Genomic DNA, 18,491 nt, shown 5'->3' with positions numbered 1-18,491 from the left:
AATAATAAACATTTTTGAAGTTGTTTTCCTTTCCAACATTTTTCTGAATAATTTTGTAATTTATTTTTGGATTATTTTTTCACCCCCAAAATATAAAATTTTACTAAACATTTTTCTTTATTGAAAATCCATTTTTAAATGTAACCTTGTTATAAGTATTTTTCATAGATTCCCAGGCCAGAAGGGATCAATGTGATAATCTAATCTGGCTTCCTGTGTAACCCAGGCCATAGAACTTCTCAAAAATAATTCGTAGAGCACATCTCTTAGAAAAACATCCAGTCTTGATTTAAAAATTGTCAGTGATGGAGAATCCACCGTGACCCTCAGTAAATTGTTCCAATGATTAATTACTTTCACTGTTAAATATGCCTTATTTTCAGTCTGAATTTGTCTAGATTCAACTTCCAGCCATTGGATCATGTTATACCTTTCTCTGCTAGTCTGAAGAGGCCATTATTAAATATTTTTTTCCAATGCAGATACTCATAGACTATAATCATGTCATCTCCTAATTCTCCTTCTGATAATATTTTTAATGTTTCTGGTGATTTTTTTTTTTAAATCAAAAGGGCACACTTTGCAAAAAAGTAAACATGTCAGTGAATATTTTAAAATAAATCATTCTGGTTTTGAAAAAAAAGACATTTTTCAGCAAAAACCTTTTCATTTGAAAAACTTCAACCACCTCTGTCAACAATGTAATTTACAAAAGTGATGTAAAACGCACAGAGGCCTGTACCACAAAACAGATCAGGAACATTCTCTCCCCCAAAGAGCTAACAATCTAGGGCTTGATCCTACTACTTATAGTGCTTGGCAGACTGCTGCCTCTCCACAGAGTTTCATTAATTTCCATGAGGCTCTGTAAGGACACAATGGTCTGGTCGCTTGCTCTCAATTGCAGGATTAGAACCTACATGGATGTTAATAATATTCTGACCTCTTATTTCCTTTCTCCTCCCCTCCACCATGCACTTACATCTCCGCCCTATGAGATGGCAGAAAGGGAGACTTTTTACAAATACATGCTCTAGATCCAAAAATAAAATACTGGCTGGTGTGGGATTTTGTTGCCCATTATGATCTACACTTTCCAAGATGCCCCTTATGACTGACCAATCCACTCAGGAGCTCTTGTGCAATGAAGACAAATAGGTTCCTCCCTCCGCATCCCCCTACCAAAAAACCAAACCAAATACCTTCCGTTGGAAATCAGTCTGAAAAATAAGAATACTTGGCACAGGAGAACTGTGTTAACTTAATTTGTTTAAAAGATTTTGTATTTCATTTTAATGAAAAAGGCTTGTTAGAAGCAGAGTGATATAGTGAGCACTTCGGACTAGATTTTGCCACCCTAAAGTCACATTGAATAGTACCTTCCTTTGAGAGCCCGCCAGCCCACTCAATAAGAGTACTCTCAGCGTAAGGTATTATTCGGTGTAGGGATGGCAGCCTTGGCATGAGTTTATGACTGAGAGAGGGAAAGACAGACACACGCTCACAGACACACAGAGAGAAGGATATTAATGACCTTGAACAAATTATTCCTTTTTCTTTCTTTTTTGTGCTGTTTAAATCCAAACCAATCTGGATGGTGTCCTGGGCAAAAATTGGTTTCGAGAAGCAAAGAAAAAATGTTGTTGTGGGGCCTGGCAGGGACAGCTGCTTTATTCTAAGCAGCTCCTAGTTCTAAGCATCAAATATTAGAAAAGTTAAGTATACAACAGTCACTGACTTCAAATTAAGTGGTAATGAATGCAGATTTCCATGAAGATTCCACGAGTAAGTAATTACAGTTTTATTGCAATTGGAAATGGTGAAATAAACTCAGTCTCAACTGTCCCATACATGTAATTGATGAGTTAATTTGTCTTCAGCACTCTCGCTGTTCTAATATTTCTCCATCGATGCCATGAAAATTAATAGGATGCAAAATGTATAAAATTATACCCACCAAGAAACCACTGTACTGTACCAGTGAGGCATATTTATTTCATCTGCTGATAGTACAGGGTCACCATCTTTTCTTTTTTTCCCCCTTCCTTTTCTCTGTGACATTTTCAGACTTGACATTCTGTGACATTTTCAGTTTAATATTGCTAATACTCTGGCTGCAGAATTAAAAAGTAAACCCAGAGGAAGGGTTGAATTCAGGCACATCAGCAGAGGGCTACAGGGGCTCTTTCCTAACAAATATTTACATGTAAACAGCTCTCACATTAAAAGGTTTGGTTGAACTTTGTTGTTGTTGTTGCTGCTGTTGTAGATTCCATTGCAATTCGCATCCTCTGTGAAGCCTGTGGTTTGCTAGGGTTCTTCTGAGATTCAGCCAGGAGATAATCAACTGGAATAAAAGAAACTGCTGTTCTGAAACATACCAGGGTTGTGCGTGGGGAGGGAAGGCTTTCATAGAAGGGGAAAGGAATGGCCTTCAAAGAATAATCATTCTTGCTCTCTTCCTTGCATGTATACAGAGATGAACATGCTTATCCCTGTCTAGCTAGCTGCTGTAGAAAGGTATCATCCACAATTCTAGAAGAAGCCTTTATGATTCCTTCCAACTGCTGTATAGCATACTGTAGCCCCGTGGGCTTACCACATTACCACTATAATGCACTATATATTGCATTATATTCTGCTTTATTATATTCAGCAGTAATGAATGGAACATACAAGCTTGTATCCTGCAAGACACTGGCTTCAACAGATAGCATGAGGCTTGAGGCCTACAAACTAGATAAACTTAGGTAACCCATACATTTTGGGGAACTGGAGGTAGAGTGTAGGGGGGAATTGTGTCCATAATGACATCAGTCAACCACAGAATCATGAAGTAATGAGGAAGGTGACAGTGATGAGGAAGATAATGGCTAACATTTCAGGTTGTTCTGCCAGGGCTGGTGTGAGTATGGATGTTCAGAGGTACTCTCTGTATCATCTCTATCTACCTTACTGAGTTAGGGTGTGCGTGACTTTGCTAAATGTATCAATACATTACTTATGTGTAAATATAAAAGAGTTCCTATGGTGTGAGTGTTGCATCCGTGGGGCCTGATCTTGGGACAAGAACCTTTCTACCCTTAAAGTAATAACTGGGAATTCTTATTCATAATCTACAGCTCAGACTACACTACGTGACAATCCATCATCTGTGGTTCATGAGACTTACGTCTGTTTGGATAAGCGTGATGTTAGATTTATATCAAAATAAAAACTCTGTCGTGTGGAGCACCACTCTCAAAGAAATGCCACATGGTTTACTAGTAGGGGGGCTAGAAAGCAGGGCTGTTTATGCGGGGAGAGGTGAATGAGAGTTTGCATCTGTTATGGCTGCTGTGCTCCAGATTTGAGGCATGATTCTACCCCATGGAAGTCAATGGAAGGTTTGTCATGGATTTCAATGAGAGGAGGAACAGGCACTTAAGTGATCCATGGGACTACTTGCATCAGGGCTTTAAAAATTGCACTAACCTTGTCTGGTTAGTAAATGCCTTGTTTAACCCCTATTTAAATATTGTTTTCAAAGCTTTAACATGGATGCAAGGCCATTTTAGACAATAGAGATGATTGAAAATTTCCCATCAAAACTTTTCTTTTGCGGGCGGGAGGGGTGGGAGACAGAAAATGGCTTTTCCACTAAATTAAAAAAAATGCCTGGAAAAAATGTCCATTTTCATCTAGTTGCAGGTATTTGCTGAACAACTGAATCCCAAAGTTGGGGGGAGGGAGAGGGGTTCAATTTTTGGTGAAAAGTCAAAACAGAGAGTTTGATGCAAATGAAAATATCTTCATTGAAATGCTTCATGGGGAAAAAAATGACCTCTAGGAGACAGGGATCAAGAAAACATTTCTGCGGTTCTGCAAGCCTATTCCCACTTTACAGTGGAGTGTGCAGTGGGATGTGGTACACACGTGGTAAAAGATCATTTCCTGATGAAGGCAAGTTAGTTGGATGTTAACACAGGAAGAGCTGTAGCAAGCAGCTTGTTAGCATTCAGAGGACGGAAGGGGGAGCCAGTATAACAGTATAACACCCTCTTTTGCTGTCATCAACAGCTGTCTCCAAACCAGGCTGGGCTCAGACTGCCTAGTGAGATAAACAATGAAGAGGGGAGAGCCCGAGAAAGATACAGGTCTTTAGACAAGCACAGCCCTCTGGCGCATTGAGCTTTCCTTTTTATGGAAGCGAGCTGGAGAAGAAGCAATCATTTAAAGTGATGGGATGAAGCTTAAATAATAATAAGAATGTCATCGCTATTTATTTATATTTACTTAGATTTATTAAAAGCGCCTAACCAAGTTCCAGGCACGTGTATAAATATTAAACATACAAATCAAAAGGCTGTACCACCCAAAGATGCCTGACAATAGAGCCCATTTAGTATCCCAAATGGCCCATTTAGCAGTTAACAACCCACCATAAATAATAATCTCCCACAACTTGCCATCTCAAATCCCCTGGCATACACCTGCCTGAGAGGAAAGATGAGCTTTGCTGTCCAGCAAATGCAGGTTGCGCCTATCTAACCAGTCAGGGCTGTGTCAGACTGTCTGACCTTGCTCCAGCACGCAGTAAGCTGCAGAAGCCAAGAACAGATCCCCTATTTCCCAGGCCTATCCATGGAGCCCTGTGCACATGCCAGAGTTTGCAAGCTTGAGCTTAGCATCTATATAATGCATCTATATAAATATCATCATCCATGAAGCTCATTAATATTTTCTTTTGCAGCGTGGTTGTTTTAATGATTATACTGCAAATACTGTAGAGGAGAAGTCTAAAACACTCATTTTCTCGTGATTTTGCTGAGCATTCAAGTATAAATAATAGCTGTTTTCCCCCTCCGCATCTGTCTGCTGTCCTTGTCATATTTTTTCTGTTGTAAAAGTAGTCTTCTGTCAGCATGCAGAGCTCCATCTATTTTTATTACTCTTCAAATTTCCTTGGAGCTCTAATTAGTTTAAAGGTAACAAAGATCAGACCTGTTACAAAAATAATTTCTTAAATGTAGGAGTAATTTTACGCTTGCCTTTTCATGGTGTCCAGACGTGTAAGTGTAGTTGCAGGAATATAGCTAAAAAATATCAAAAGGGAAGAGTCTGAGTGGCTTAGTGGATACATCTCTTCTTATGTCTGCAAGCTGCTGGGTAACAACTAATGTGGCCATAACTTGTTATTGGATTCTTCCCACCCCATTATACTGTCTCCATGTTCTACTCATTATCATTGCAGAGACTCAACCCACAATGGTGTGATCAAGGGTCAAAGTTCAACTGAGCCAAGAGACGCTGTACTCAGCTTGTCTGAGCTGTAAGTCATTCTTTGCCTGCCTTATAGTGGCTCCCCCTTCCAGGAGCTGCATGGAAGCGGAAATCCTACATCATGGCAAATTATGTCTGCCAGATCCTGGTTAGACACTAGAGTAGTCTTGCCCAACTAACCCATTCATTGAGTGGAACGAAAAGCTGGCAGAATAATAAAAAGTAACTATGTAAAACAGTTGAATTATGACCATATTTCATTATACCATTGTCATAAACAGATAGTTAAGGGTTAATGTCTCTTTTACCTGTAAAGGGTTAAGTAGCTCAGTAAACCTGGCTGACACCTGACCAGAGGACCAATAAGGGGACAAGATACTTTCAAATCTTGGTGGGGGGAAGTCTTTGTTTTGAGTTCTTTGTTTGGGGGTTGTTCGTTCTCGGACTGAGAGGGACCAGACGTCAATCCAGGCTCTCCAAATCTTTCTGAATCAGTCTCATGTTTCAAATTTGTAAGTACCTAGCCAGGAAGGCGTGTTAGTCTTATGTTTGTTTTCTCAACCTGTAAATGTTTCTTTTGCTGGAAGGATTTTTACCTCTGTTTGCTGTAACTTTGAACCTGAGGCTAGAGGGGGTTTCTCTGGCTATATAAATTTAAGTACCCTGTAAAGCATTTTCCATCCTGATTTTACAGAGATAATTTTTACCTTTTCTTTTTCTTTAATTAAAAGCTTTCTTTTTCAGAACCTGATTGATTTTTCTTTGTTTTAAAATCCAGGGAATTGGGTCTGGACTCACCAGGAGTTGGTGGGGGGAAAAAGGAGGGGGGATGGTTAATTCCTCTTTGTTTTAAGATCCAAGGAGTTTGGATCTGTGTGAAGCCTCTCAAGGCAACCCAGGGAGGGGAAAGTCTGGGGGAAAAGGAGGGGGGAATGGTTAATTTCTCCTTGTGTTAAGATCTAAGGGGTTTGGATCTGTGTTCCCCAGGGAAGGTTTTGGGGGGACAGGGAGTGTGCCAGACACTGACTTCTGGCTGGTGGCAGTGTTACCAGGTCTAAGCTAGTAAATTAAGCTTAGAAGGGTCCATGCAGGTCCCCACATCTGTACCCTAAAGTGCAGAGTGGGGGAGGAAACCTTGACAACCATGTTCTAGCACTTTTTCATTTGCTAGTCACAAATACTTGTGCCAATGGACTATTTTACAGTGTTTGAGGAATTCGTATGAATACCTGTATTTGAGTGGGAAGTATATATCTGTGCATGAACAACACTATTCAATATTCAAAAATGTGTTTTTCATCATTCACCATTTTCCTGTTTAAAATGTCTGTCACCAGTTAGAAAAGGAAAATAATGCTATGTGACTTAGGTGACCATGAATAGTCAAAGCAAATAGTGTGCAAACAAACCAGAGGTTGAAAATTGTTCCAGCAAATTGATGGACACTTGCAAATAACAAATACATTAATAGAAATCAGAATCAGTTTGGAAACAAGTTGTAAACTGAAAAAAGCTAAATTTGTCAGATCATTTATTTGTAATGAATAGTTCAACTAGCTCTACAGGTAGAGAAAGGCATGATTCTGAATAATGAAAATAAAATGACATGAATATCATGTTATTTGGAACATTCTTTTGGAACCCACATTTCATTCATGGCCTAATTTGAAAAAAATGTGTGCGTGCAATTGTGGATGCAATTATGATTGTCCGAGCAAATTAGGTAGGTGTCCATACAAATAAACAGATATCACTGTCCATCCAAAAGTAAAATACCCAGATTGCTGTGGATCTGGCCAATAAGAAAAGAAGAAATTATTAGAAAAAATCCAGAGACAAAAACAAGTGGGTTTTGTCATTTACTTAGAATCCAAACCTTAAAACCAAATCTAAATCCCTGAAAGGACCAGAGTTCAGACGGGAAATAAATGATAGTTCTCTACCAACCTCTGCCCACAATCCAAGTTCCAACCATTAGTAATGCCAAAATGAGATGCCACGCACAGTGTGTTGTGCAAATCTTAACACAGAGTCATCCTTCTCCTTCCTTGTGAGCTTTGATGAGTAGTGAATTAGTAAATGAGGCCAACATTTAAGCTGTCATAATTAGATTTAATTGTTAACCACTGGTGAGGACCCATGTATATATTTAGGAGTATATTTACTGCGTATTTGCACTGGCCCTGACTTCAGCTGAAACCCAGACAGTGATCCTTATGGCAAATGCTTCCAGGTGAGCAGGAGGAATTCACCCTCTGTCTGAGCCAATAGCAGCTTTGTTAAGCCACTGCATCTCAGTCACTCTTCGCTTATCTCAGAGCCCTCACATTTCACTTCTTGTTTGAATCCTGGGAGAGTCCACCTAAAATTATTTTCAGAGCATGAAATACCCATAACACAAAACAACCCACACCATAATGTGACATGTTTGAGGAGCTGCACTTACACAAGGTCAGAGCTGAGCAGGTTCAGGAATTGAATTGTCACCCCTACAGATGGTTCTTCCTCCAGGTCGCAGCAGCAATGTCTTTGGCACAGGAGAGCTTTTGTTGCAGTTGTCTGAATGCATCTGGCCTGTGAACGCACACAGAGAAAACCTCCCAAAAGACACATGTCCACTGCTGCAAGTCACTTAATCTTCATGAGCACAGAGAGACACTAGAGAAAAAAGAATGCAAAGAATAACAGGAAAAGTAAGTAAAATGTTAAAATGGGGAAAGTAAAACAAGCAGGAAAGTCAAGGGAGTGACAAATCAGCACACAGTTAGCTTCTGAGTTACAACAACTGTCCCTAGCATTTTAGACAAGTGAAAGGATGTGTGGCTTTCATTTTGAAACCATTTCATTTTGTGTTCAGAAACAATGGTGGAAACGTGTCAAATCCTTTATTTGTTTAACAACCAAAAATACGTTCTGGTCTTTGGGGATGCTCTACTGAAGGTTAAAGTTAATCTGCGGAGCGGAGCAAACTGAGGGCTGCACACAAGCGGTAGCTATTAAGGTTTTAGGAAAGCTATTTTTCTTTTAGTATATACCATTTGCTTCCACCCTCCTCCTCCTTTTTATGAGTAAACTCTTAAAGAAATGATGCATTGCACTGCAATTCATCCACAATGGACAGTGAAAATAGGGAGGAAAAACAACATGATAAAAAGACATTAAAATATACATTTCCAAAAGCAAGTTTCCTCAGTTTCTTAGGCACTCATGCATTCATAGTTTCCATTTTAACAGAATGACAAAAAAATTGTAAACAAAGTGATTCCTAGGGAAAAGCTATACTTAATGTGCATGCAAAAAGTTTTGTTTTGTCAAAACAACCTTATTTCCCCTGAAGAAGAAATGGGTTATTTTTTTGTGGATTGTGATGTTCCTGAAATATAGTAGCAGCATTTGTAAGGTGGAGTGATGGATTCAACCACACGGCATGTTTTGTTCTGCAGGACGCAGTTCAGCTCAATGATATTTTATTGACATAATGAGCTAGGCAATGATGTCAAAGTGTAAAAGAAACAGACCCCTCAAGTATCTGTCAGAAGTAGGTGTGATCTGCCCAGGATGGGGCATCACACTGTGTTTTGGGTTTTATCCCCCGTGTCCACTTGTCACTAGTGTCCATTCCTGATCTGGTGACAGGTTGTTACATGGCGGGATGCTGTCTTTGCTGTCTCTGTCCTTTCTCTGAGGGTTACATATAGGTTATTTTGGTTTTTTTTTTCCCTCATAGCTTTTTGATGAAAAGTCTTTGATCCTTTGTGATGATCTGAGGCAATAACTTTTTTGCATTCCGTTCAGTGAAAGGCCCAATTGCAGACTCTGCAAATCGGCCACCCTAAAGGGGCCACACAAATAGATTAACTGCCCCTGGGGGAATACTCCTAAAGCAGGGGCAGCGTGAAGCCAGCATGGCTAGCACTACAGCACCCCCTCTACGCAGCCCCTGTTTTAGGGGCATGCTCGGGGAGTGGTTAGGGCTGCCGAAGGCACAGCACAGAGCCTGGCCTGGACTGTTCACTATCCATTGCCAGTAGGGGTCTTTATTATACTGCGGCTGAGACTCCCTGTGCTATTTTACAGTGTAATACCACAGTTACTACTGAATAAGGAATTCACATGTTGAGAAACATAGTCTTGCTCACGTCTAAATACCTGTAAACCAGTGCTTAGCTCTTTGAAACTGTGAAGCTGTTTGATGTTTATTTTGATACCACAGGTTGCTTATATTCATATTTCACATATTATGTGTATCAGTCCTTAGAACATTAGTGTAATAATTTCTTGATAGCAGAGGGGTGAGGTTCATAAAATTACAGGACTAAACCTATTCTGAGACAAGTGATGTGTAATGATTTTAAATGTACTGATGTCAGCAAAAACCAACTGGAAAACAAGTAAAGGTAAAGCAAGTTGCTGCTGACATCCATAGTTTTGTGCCAATTTATCAAATGTAAAAATTAAAAAAACAAAGTTCCTTTTTATTTAAAATCTACTTTAAAAGGACACTATCAAAACAACAATTAGACTTGAGTGAATAATGCACAACAGTGTTGATGAACATTTAGTGGATGGATCTAGCCATGTTTCTGTGCTTTTTTGTTTGCATTCATATGATCATTTGTATGGGTGTAATTTTGTTTACACAAGCGTTTAGGGAATATTGTGTTTTTTTATGTAATACTTGTATCTAGTTACTGTTTTATAGCAGAAGTGTGATAGTTAAGGATGCATATTAGTTTTCATCCTAAGCCCGTTTGCAGAAACTTTCACTGGGTGGGATTTTCAAAAGCACCTAAGTGATGAAGATGAGATTGGTGCTCTTTAAGTCACGTAGGCACTTTTGCAAATCCCTCTCACTGCAGCATCTGAACACCTCACAAACATTAATGAATGTATCATCTGGACATCTCTGTGGAGTGGAGAACTATTATCATGCTGGATTTACACCTGGAGAGCTGAGACAGAGAGACGACGTGACTTGTCCAAAGTCACACAGGAAATCTGGGGAACAGCTAGGAATTGAAGTGATATTTCCTGAATCCCATTACAGTGCCTACATCAAAAAACCCCTCCTTTGGCACTTCCTGATGTCTGCATACTAAGGCTTTGTCTACACTAGCCTTTTTTCCCCTTAGAATATTCCATCATTACTACCCACAGTGCAGTTCCACTGCTGATAGCAACAGTAGAATTGCTAGCCCTAAGTATTTTTAGCATTTTGTCATCTAGACTTGCTCTGAGCAGGAGTTAGACAATATGACGGTAAAAACAATGGTAGATGCCAGGTCCTTGTCTGTATTAAAGCCATCGCTGAAGGGCTGAAGTGGAGTTAACAGCAGGAATCTTGTATGGAAAAAAGGATAATGTAGACACAACCTAACTGTGCATCTTTAATGTTCTCTTAACAACATTTTTCTACTGGATAAACTTCTAGTCATTGTGTGAAGAAACACCAAGAACAACAAATAGCCAAAGCAAATAATTCATGAATAGCCCATAGGCTGAAAGAGGCAGGCATGACAATTTTGTTAAGAATTCATGCACCAAAGCCTGTTAAAATCAAAGGAAAGATTCCTTTGATTTCCATCGGCTTTGGATCAGGCCAAATGGGACAGATTCATAGTTGGTGTAATCAGCATCACTGATAGAGCTGTGCCGATTTATACTAGCTGAGAATCTGACCCAATGAATACACATGTAAAATCAATTAGTGACAATTAGTAAACAGAAAAACAGCCCCATGAAAAATCCACCGCTGTGCATGCTCACACATTAATAACTGAGCATCTTAGAGTGGAGGATAGAGTGCGTGCAATCCATCACTGCAGAGTTTCATCAGCCCACATTCTGGTTCATTCTCTTTCACGAACTGAAACATTCAGGTGTGTCAGTCTAGGAGTTCAGGAAGATTTAAATGGGACTGCAGGAAAGGATGACAAAAGGGAAGCTGTCTCAGCAGACTGAGTCTCTGTGATAAGTATATGAGATATCCCAGGATAGGCAGTCAGGAGATCTGTGTTCTATATTTGCTATTAGAACCTCAGATGGACGGTTCTATTTTATTATTAAAAATCATCACAAACATGTGATGGAAAACATGTTAGAGAGCACTATTCCCACCCGTCTGTATTCAAACAACAGATTCAAGACAGCTACTACAGCAGTGGGGAGAAAGGGATTTCCATTTAGTGGAGAATTTTGACATTTCTAAATTTGGTATCATTCCAAATGGAAGCTAAAACCAAACATTTTGAAATTCTCTGCAAAAAGGAATGTAGCCCCAGCTCCAGGGCAGTCTGTCTGATGGGCTGCCCAAGAGCCAGGAACCGTGGAAGCCCTGAGGTATCTGACCCCAATGCTTTCTGGCAGGTGGACCACCAAGGAGCTGGGTGGGCAAGCTAGCCGTTAAACCAGGCAGGTTTCTGACAGAACCTGGCAGTTGGAGTCCTGTCTCCCCTCTGCCCATATTCTGTTGGAACGTAATTGAAATCGAACCATCTCCATGAAACATTTTGATTTCAATGAATCAGCAAATTCCGATGAAAAAATATTTTGCCTGAATTTTTTTTAGCAGCTCCAACAAAGAGTTCCTTTCTCTCTCTCTCTATAGACCGAGACAGAAACCTCCACCAATAGAAAGTCTACTAGTGGTGGAGGTTCTGTCTGCAGAAAGCAGCTGTAGCCTCTATCCCATCAGGGGTCCGCAGGCTGACCAGACCTAAAAGACAGGGCCGTTGTCTAGAAAATAGGTGTTAGGCTCAGAGTGGGTGTGCAGTGCTGTGCTGATTCAGCACATTTCCACAGCAGCCTGCACCTGAAAGGACACTAAAGCGCTGCCAGCGGAATTTAAAGTTGCTTCCCTGGCAGTAACCCTGATGGAGAGCAGCGGAAGGAATTGTGCCTTCCCTCGCTGATGGCAACGAATCCCATATGGGCCAGAAAGCCTGGCTGATATAAGGCAGTGTACATTTCTCTGCATCAGCAAAGGTGAATCAGACTCCTGGTATGTTTTCTTCTGTTGCTCTATCAATCATTGATGCTCAATAAGGAAGACATGTTCACATCCACTTCTAGAGTCTCTCTTCCTGCACTTTCTCTACTAATACTACGAGCCAAAAATGGTCTTGTCTAGCTCTGATAAAAAAATGTGACATTTCCTCCTAGAGTTGCTAGGTTTTATGCCTTTAGTGTTTGATCCGGCTACCAAAGTTTCAAGGAGGAGGGACATGTCATCTGATAACTGGTCAGGTACAGTCATTCCAAGATGTCTGTGTTTGGTGTTTCTCAGCTGAACAGGGAAAGTGCAAAAAGCCTGAGCAGAACAAGAATCTGAATGCTTTCATATCTACTTTTAACTCAGCAAATAATAATCTTGTTTTTAGTGCTGACCAAGGCATACTTTTTAAAAACAAAATAAAAAATAATCAGCCAATCAATTTTAAAAAAGCACACCAAGGACGTTTATGTAGAATATTAATAATGAACAAAATATCTATCCATAAATGTACACAGCACCGTACAAAGATAGATTAAGAAATGGTTCCCTCCTTGAAGAGAAAGCATAATTGAAAGGCCAGATTTTCAAAATGCTGGGCGCTGAGCATTTCTGAAAACCTGGCCCCAAATTAGACAGGACACAGGACAACAATCCAGGTAAGCAAGAGAATAGAACAGAATCTGGTTTTAGCCAAAGATATCATTACAACATTTTGAGTTAGATGCTAGAGATGTAGTGTATTTTTAGGAAGGGTAGCTATTATAAACCCACCAGTAGCTATGGGCATTAGAACTTGCTTGAATGAAATAGGGAATACTACAGCTAACCCTATGCTTTCCAGAGCGTGTCTTCAGATCTTTAGCTTCCGTGTATATATCACAGATTGGAGAAAAAGAATCTTGATGAATATCTCATCCAAACAACACTACCTATGTGATGGAAGTTCCCACCTACAGCAAATATTGAGTATAGCCCTAAATCCAAACACTATAAAGAGTTAAAAATATATTGTAGGCCTGTTGTGAACAGATTTTTTTTTTTATTTATACATTTGGAATATACCATTGTTTTAAAGATACAAGGCTCAATTTTTGAATTGTTCTGGTTTCTGGCTTCCTCTGCTTGAAATGGGTCTAGAATGTCATATAATACAAACAAAATCTGTTGTTTGTAAACCTTCTTTCATAGTATAATTAGCCAGAATATCAAAGAATAGATTTTTCTGGACAAAGAAGTGAACTCTTATTCTCACCAGTTTACATTTTGGACTTTATCCCTAAAATATGCATTGGATAATCATCACATTGAATAATCTACCATTTACCAGTAACCAGAAAGGGACTAATCTATTTATTTATTCTGGAAGTTTTAACAGATTTACAAATCTTTGCCATGTAAATATCAGAGACAAAACAATAATCATTACAACAGTGAGCTTTGTTTGAGAGAAACATTATTCAGTAATATAATCATCAGATCTCTCTAGTTAACAGGGTGTTAGCATATTATAGAGTGAGCATATTTACACTAGGGACTTCTTTTTTTTTTTTTAATAGACCTTAGTTTCTTCTGCTAAGATACAGAGTGCAGCCAAGATTGTGTTTCTGGTAAGACTGTCACTCAATGCCAAAGAACGGTACGGGCCAGCTGTTTTCTGGCTTCTATCAATGGTTGCTGGAATCAGACCATTCTGTTTTGCAAAGACACAAAGACAGATTGTTCCTCTGCATAGCCCACATCCACGGTGATAGCCACCCTACTAATATCTGTCAAGGTGTTCTCCTGAGTAAGTTAAAGTGGTAACAGTAAGAAAAGGGTAAATTCATTTGTATGTATGGAACTGAAATATGAGCAACCTCCGTCATGTATAGGTTTGGCTTTTACCTATAGATATGCAACACGAAAATGGAAACCCAGCAAAAATGGCTCCCTGTTCTGTTACAAACCCCAATATTTTGTCCAGGTTCCTTTAAAAACAAGACTCAGTTTTGAACAAACCAGAGCTGGTTAATGGTTTCAGATGCAAAGCATTAACTTACCTTTGCCATGGTGCCTACAAATCATCACCTTCTAGTATTGGTTATGCATGCTGGTAATCATCTGCAATTACTAACTTGCAAATGCATTTGTCTCTACTGTTACTTTGTCCTCTTAGCTCACTCACCATTTGTCTTATTCACCAGTTGCATATTGTTTAAACTCTAGATTGTGAGCTTTCTGGAGTGAGGATGGTCTGTGTTATTTGCCTAGAATAACAGGGCTCTAATCTCTGTTTAGCTCTTTATGTGCTACTGCAATAAAAACAACAAATAATATGAACACATGAGAGATTCAGTGGTAACTTTGCATAACTCAGGGTGTGCAAAATCACATAGCCTGAAACAAAGAAACGGGCCTAATCCTCAATGGTGCTGAGCACCAAAACTCCAGTCTAAGTAAAAGCGGAAGTCACAAATGTTCAATACCTCTCAAGATCAGCTCCAAGGTTAGGACAAAACTCCCATAAATGTTTTGCATAATTCTAAATGAACCACAGTATCTGGCAAACTTTCACCCAAATAACAATCTCGGCCCTGGTTATAGGGTAGCAAGGTACAGAAAATATCTGAACTGGTGGTTTGATAAGATGACAATTGTGTCCTATTGCAAATGCCATGATATCACATAGCTATATTAACCAAAACTGAACTCACAAAAGAGTGCAACTGCCTACTATAAGATGTCCATTTAGGTGCAATCACATTCTTTCCTGAACTGTTCATCCAGCCCTAATCCTGAACCAGGAAAGCGTCACAAGCTGAAAATGTTTGCTCATTAGTGGCTGACAAAATTAATCTTCTTCTTCTTAGCGTATGCGGAACATGCCTCAGGTGGCACGTGACCAGGATTCATCACCAATTTTGGTCCACTGGTTGGATCATTTGCTTCCCCGGCCTGGGCCAGGTACCGGCAGGGAACGCAACATGAATGCTGCTCCATACTCCCCCCTCCCCCTGACACAGTTAATGGCAAACAAGACAGAGTTGGTATTTCCATTTGACAACATAAAAAGGCCATCAAAATTAAGCTGATATATTTGGATTTTGAGGAGTTGGAACCTAGTTTACCTTTTGCTAAGCTCGAAATGTTCTGTTGCAGAGGCTGGTCAGGGCTAGCGTTGCCAACTTTCTAATTGCACAAAACCAAACACCCTTGTCCCACCTCCTGCCCTGCCCCTTCCTGAGGGCCCAACCCTAGCCCGCCCCTTCTCTAAGGCCCCACCTCTGACCCACTCCATCCTGCCTACCTCCATTGCTCACTCTCTCCCACCCTCACTCACTTTCACTGGGCTCCGGGGTACAGGAGTGGGCTCTTGTCTGGGACCACAGGGTTTGGAGAGCGGGAGCGGGCTCAGGGCTGGGGCAGTGGGTCGGGGTGCAGGCTCTGGGAGGGAGTTAGGGTGCGGGAGGAGGTTCTGACATGGGGCACGGGGTTGGGGTGTGGGTTCGGGCGCCAGTTGGGCGGCGCTTACCTTAGGTGCTCCCGGCAGTGGCACAGCAGGCTCCCTCCCTGACCTGGCTCTGCACTGCTCCTGGAAGCAGACGGTTCCACAGCTCCCATTAGCCAGGAACCATGGTCAAGCAGCTCTGTGCGGTGCACACTGCCTGTGCCCACAGGCACCAGCCTGCAGCTCCCATTGGCCACAAATCCCAGCCAATGGGAGCTGTGGAGCCGGCGCTGGAGGTGCAGACATATACGCTTCCAGGAGCCATGAGGAGCCAGGGTAGGCAGGGATCCTGCCTTAGACACACTGCACCACCAACCAGACTTTTAACAGCCCAGTCAGCACTGAGCCACCAGGGTCCCTTTTCGATTGGGCATTCCGCTCTAAAACTGATGCCTGGCAACCAAAGTCAGGGCTGAAAGTTAACAGCTACAAAGTTGATGGTTATTTGAATTTTGACTATGAGAAAGGTTAAATTTCTAGGCAGGGCACACTACATAAGAGATTAGCTCAGGCCACAGTGGGAGCAGAGGAGAAGAAAAACCCACGTCAGTTTGGATAGTTTAATACAGATCTGAAAATATAGAAGATACTTTTCAAGCACTATAAAGGGGGTTGTTGCTGGTCAATGCGTCCTTTACATTTGATCTACAGCTTTATTCTGATTTGACATTCAGTAAAGCGTTTGCATTTTAAGGGGTCTTGGTGTGAAGCTCAGTGGTCACTGAAATGGCTCTTGGCAAGGGTAGGAAGAGACATCACGTATTTGGAATTTTTCCCTCTGCTGATAGTAATAACCATTTGGGGTCAGCAGTTGGCAAACAACAGAGTTTTGTTCAACTCCGACAATCTGGCTGTAGTGGCAATTGCTCATAAACAGTCAGCATGCTCCAGTTCATTAATGTGTCTGCTGAGGCTCTTTCGGTTGTATTGTCTGTTAGGTAATATCCAGTTTCATGGTAGGCATATTTCTGGGAAGGTGAATGACTCGCTTTCATTTCTAGTGGCAGCATTTCAACTCAGAGCTCAAAATGTGGCCTTGAATGCTAATTGCTGAATTTCTTCATCAGCCTGGAAACTGATGGCCTCTCCCGCAGGACCCCATCTTCTTCTGAAGCAGTCAATGGCCGCAAACACCTTATGGTTTTGTGATAAGATTTTGTCAACATCTTTAACATTCAGAATTCAGGAATGTTTAAGCATCACATGCTGTAGATTTTCTCCTTCTGAACAGGTATTACAATTTATTCTGGCACAGAATGTCAGAGGGGTGCTTACTACACTGTATGCTAAATTGGAGGCACAACTTTATTTGCTTGGTTTTAGGATTCCAGATTCATGAGATGTTTTTGTTTATAAATATGCTTGTGAAATGGGCATGATGTATGTCACATCCAGGCGAATTATGGATACCTACAGCACAGTCTTATCAAAATGAGTTACATTAGTCTTTCCTGGGACAGCGCTGGTTTTGTTTGAGGAAATTTTGTTGTTCGTTTTCTTTTGTACTTTCTGGGCATCATGCAGAAAATGTTATCGCACTGGGAATTGTCTTCTTTGCCACACTGATAAGTGAGTGATCTCTTATTTTTGAGTGATCCGTTGTGAATCAAAGTGAGATACTCTAAGTCTGACTAAAAAGGCAGAGATTCTTGCTAGGATCCAGGCAGAGATATTGCTCAAATCTGCAGGGGAACATTGTCTACAGGTACCTGCCCAAGTTTACAGTATATAGTTCTCCCATCTATAGTGACGGTCCATTGCTTACAGTCTCTAACTGGAGTTGCTCTTTTAAGAGAGAGATTTGTTTTTCTTTGGTATTGGAGAAGGATCTGAAGATTAGCTTACGGAACTCCTTGGAGTGCTAGTTTTATAATAATCAGTTTTTTGTGTGGCGGGCTCTTATCGCTAAACACTTTCTGTTGCTTATGTTTTTTATTAACTTGCATTTGCGGCTCTAGAACAGACAAATAAACCACTGAAAATTCTAGCTGACCACATCTGTAACCACTCTTAGATGACCCAGAGAGTCATGATTTTATGGTTTCAAGAGAGCATTTCTCTAGCTGCTGTAAGACTGGGGGGAATTAATAAGAGACTAGTGCAGTGGGACTATTTATATTGACCTGTCAATCTGCATCTGGAGATGCAAGTTCTCCCAGTTACTTGATTAATAATGAAGATAACCAATTAAAATAACTAAATAGTATGAATATACCCGCAGGCCTGAAACTTTTCTTACATATCAAAGGGATGCCTGTTGCCTGGCACAACAGTTGACGATCATGATGGTCCCTTCTGGCCTTAAAGTCTCTGAGTAGGTGGTTTTCTGAAACCATGCAGATCTGCTCTGCCTCTGCTTGCTGAGATGAGTGTGATGAACAGCCAAACAACAGCATCCAGTGGCAGCATAGCAGACATAAAAATAAAAAATAAAAAAGTCAATCATTTGGTGACATCTTTTCCCATCTTTCTGAATATTTTAATATTAGAGTAAATTTGATTAACGATGACAGCCTCCAGTCTGTTGAAACGGGAAGGGGTTCACCAGACTGAAATTGCGCTGCGATTGTTTGAACATAGACAGGCAAAGAGGTCTTCTTTTAGTCTGCCTGGAAACTGGCCTGTCAAACAAAGAGGATTTTTTTCCTCTAGCATTAGGATAATTAACACTCTGTATAAAGAACTGGCATGTGGCATACTCAAACGTATACTGCCAATGGGGTTCATGTCATTTGTCATTGTGAACCA

At 40.6% G+C, this 18,491-nt stretch overlaps 1 long non-coding RNA gene across 1 annotated transcript in view; it reads right to left on the bottom strand.

Annotated features, from left to right (window-relative positions):
- Positions 1–1,789: 1,789 nt before the first annotated feature.
- LOC120407385 overlaps positions 1,790–18,491 on the bottom strand; it is a 199,331-nt gene continuing 182,629 nt past the window's right edge. Inside the window, exons 4-5 of the long non-coding RNA XR_005599928.1 lie at positions 7,709–7,920; positions 1,790–2,347 (exon numbers count right to left, since the gene is read on the bottom strand). This is a non-coding gene — a long non-coding RNA (uncharacterized LOC120407385). The remainder of the gene's footprint in view (positions 2,348–7,708; positions 7,921–18,491) is intronic.

The sequence above is a fragment of the Mauremys reevesii genome, linkage group 6 (assembly GCF_016161935.1).
Source record: "Mauremys reevesii isolate NIE-2019 linkage group 6, ASM1616193v1, whole genome shotgun sequence".
In the NCBI taxonomy this organism is placed as follows: domain Eukaryota; kingdom Metazoa; phylum Chordata; order Testudines; family Geoemydidae; genus Mauremys; species Mauremys reevesii.
Note: the sequence above shows the minus strand (reverse complement) of the source record. Positions and strands in the feature narration are given on the sequence as shown.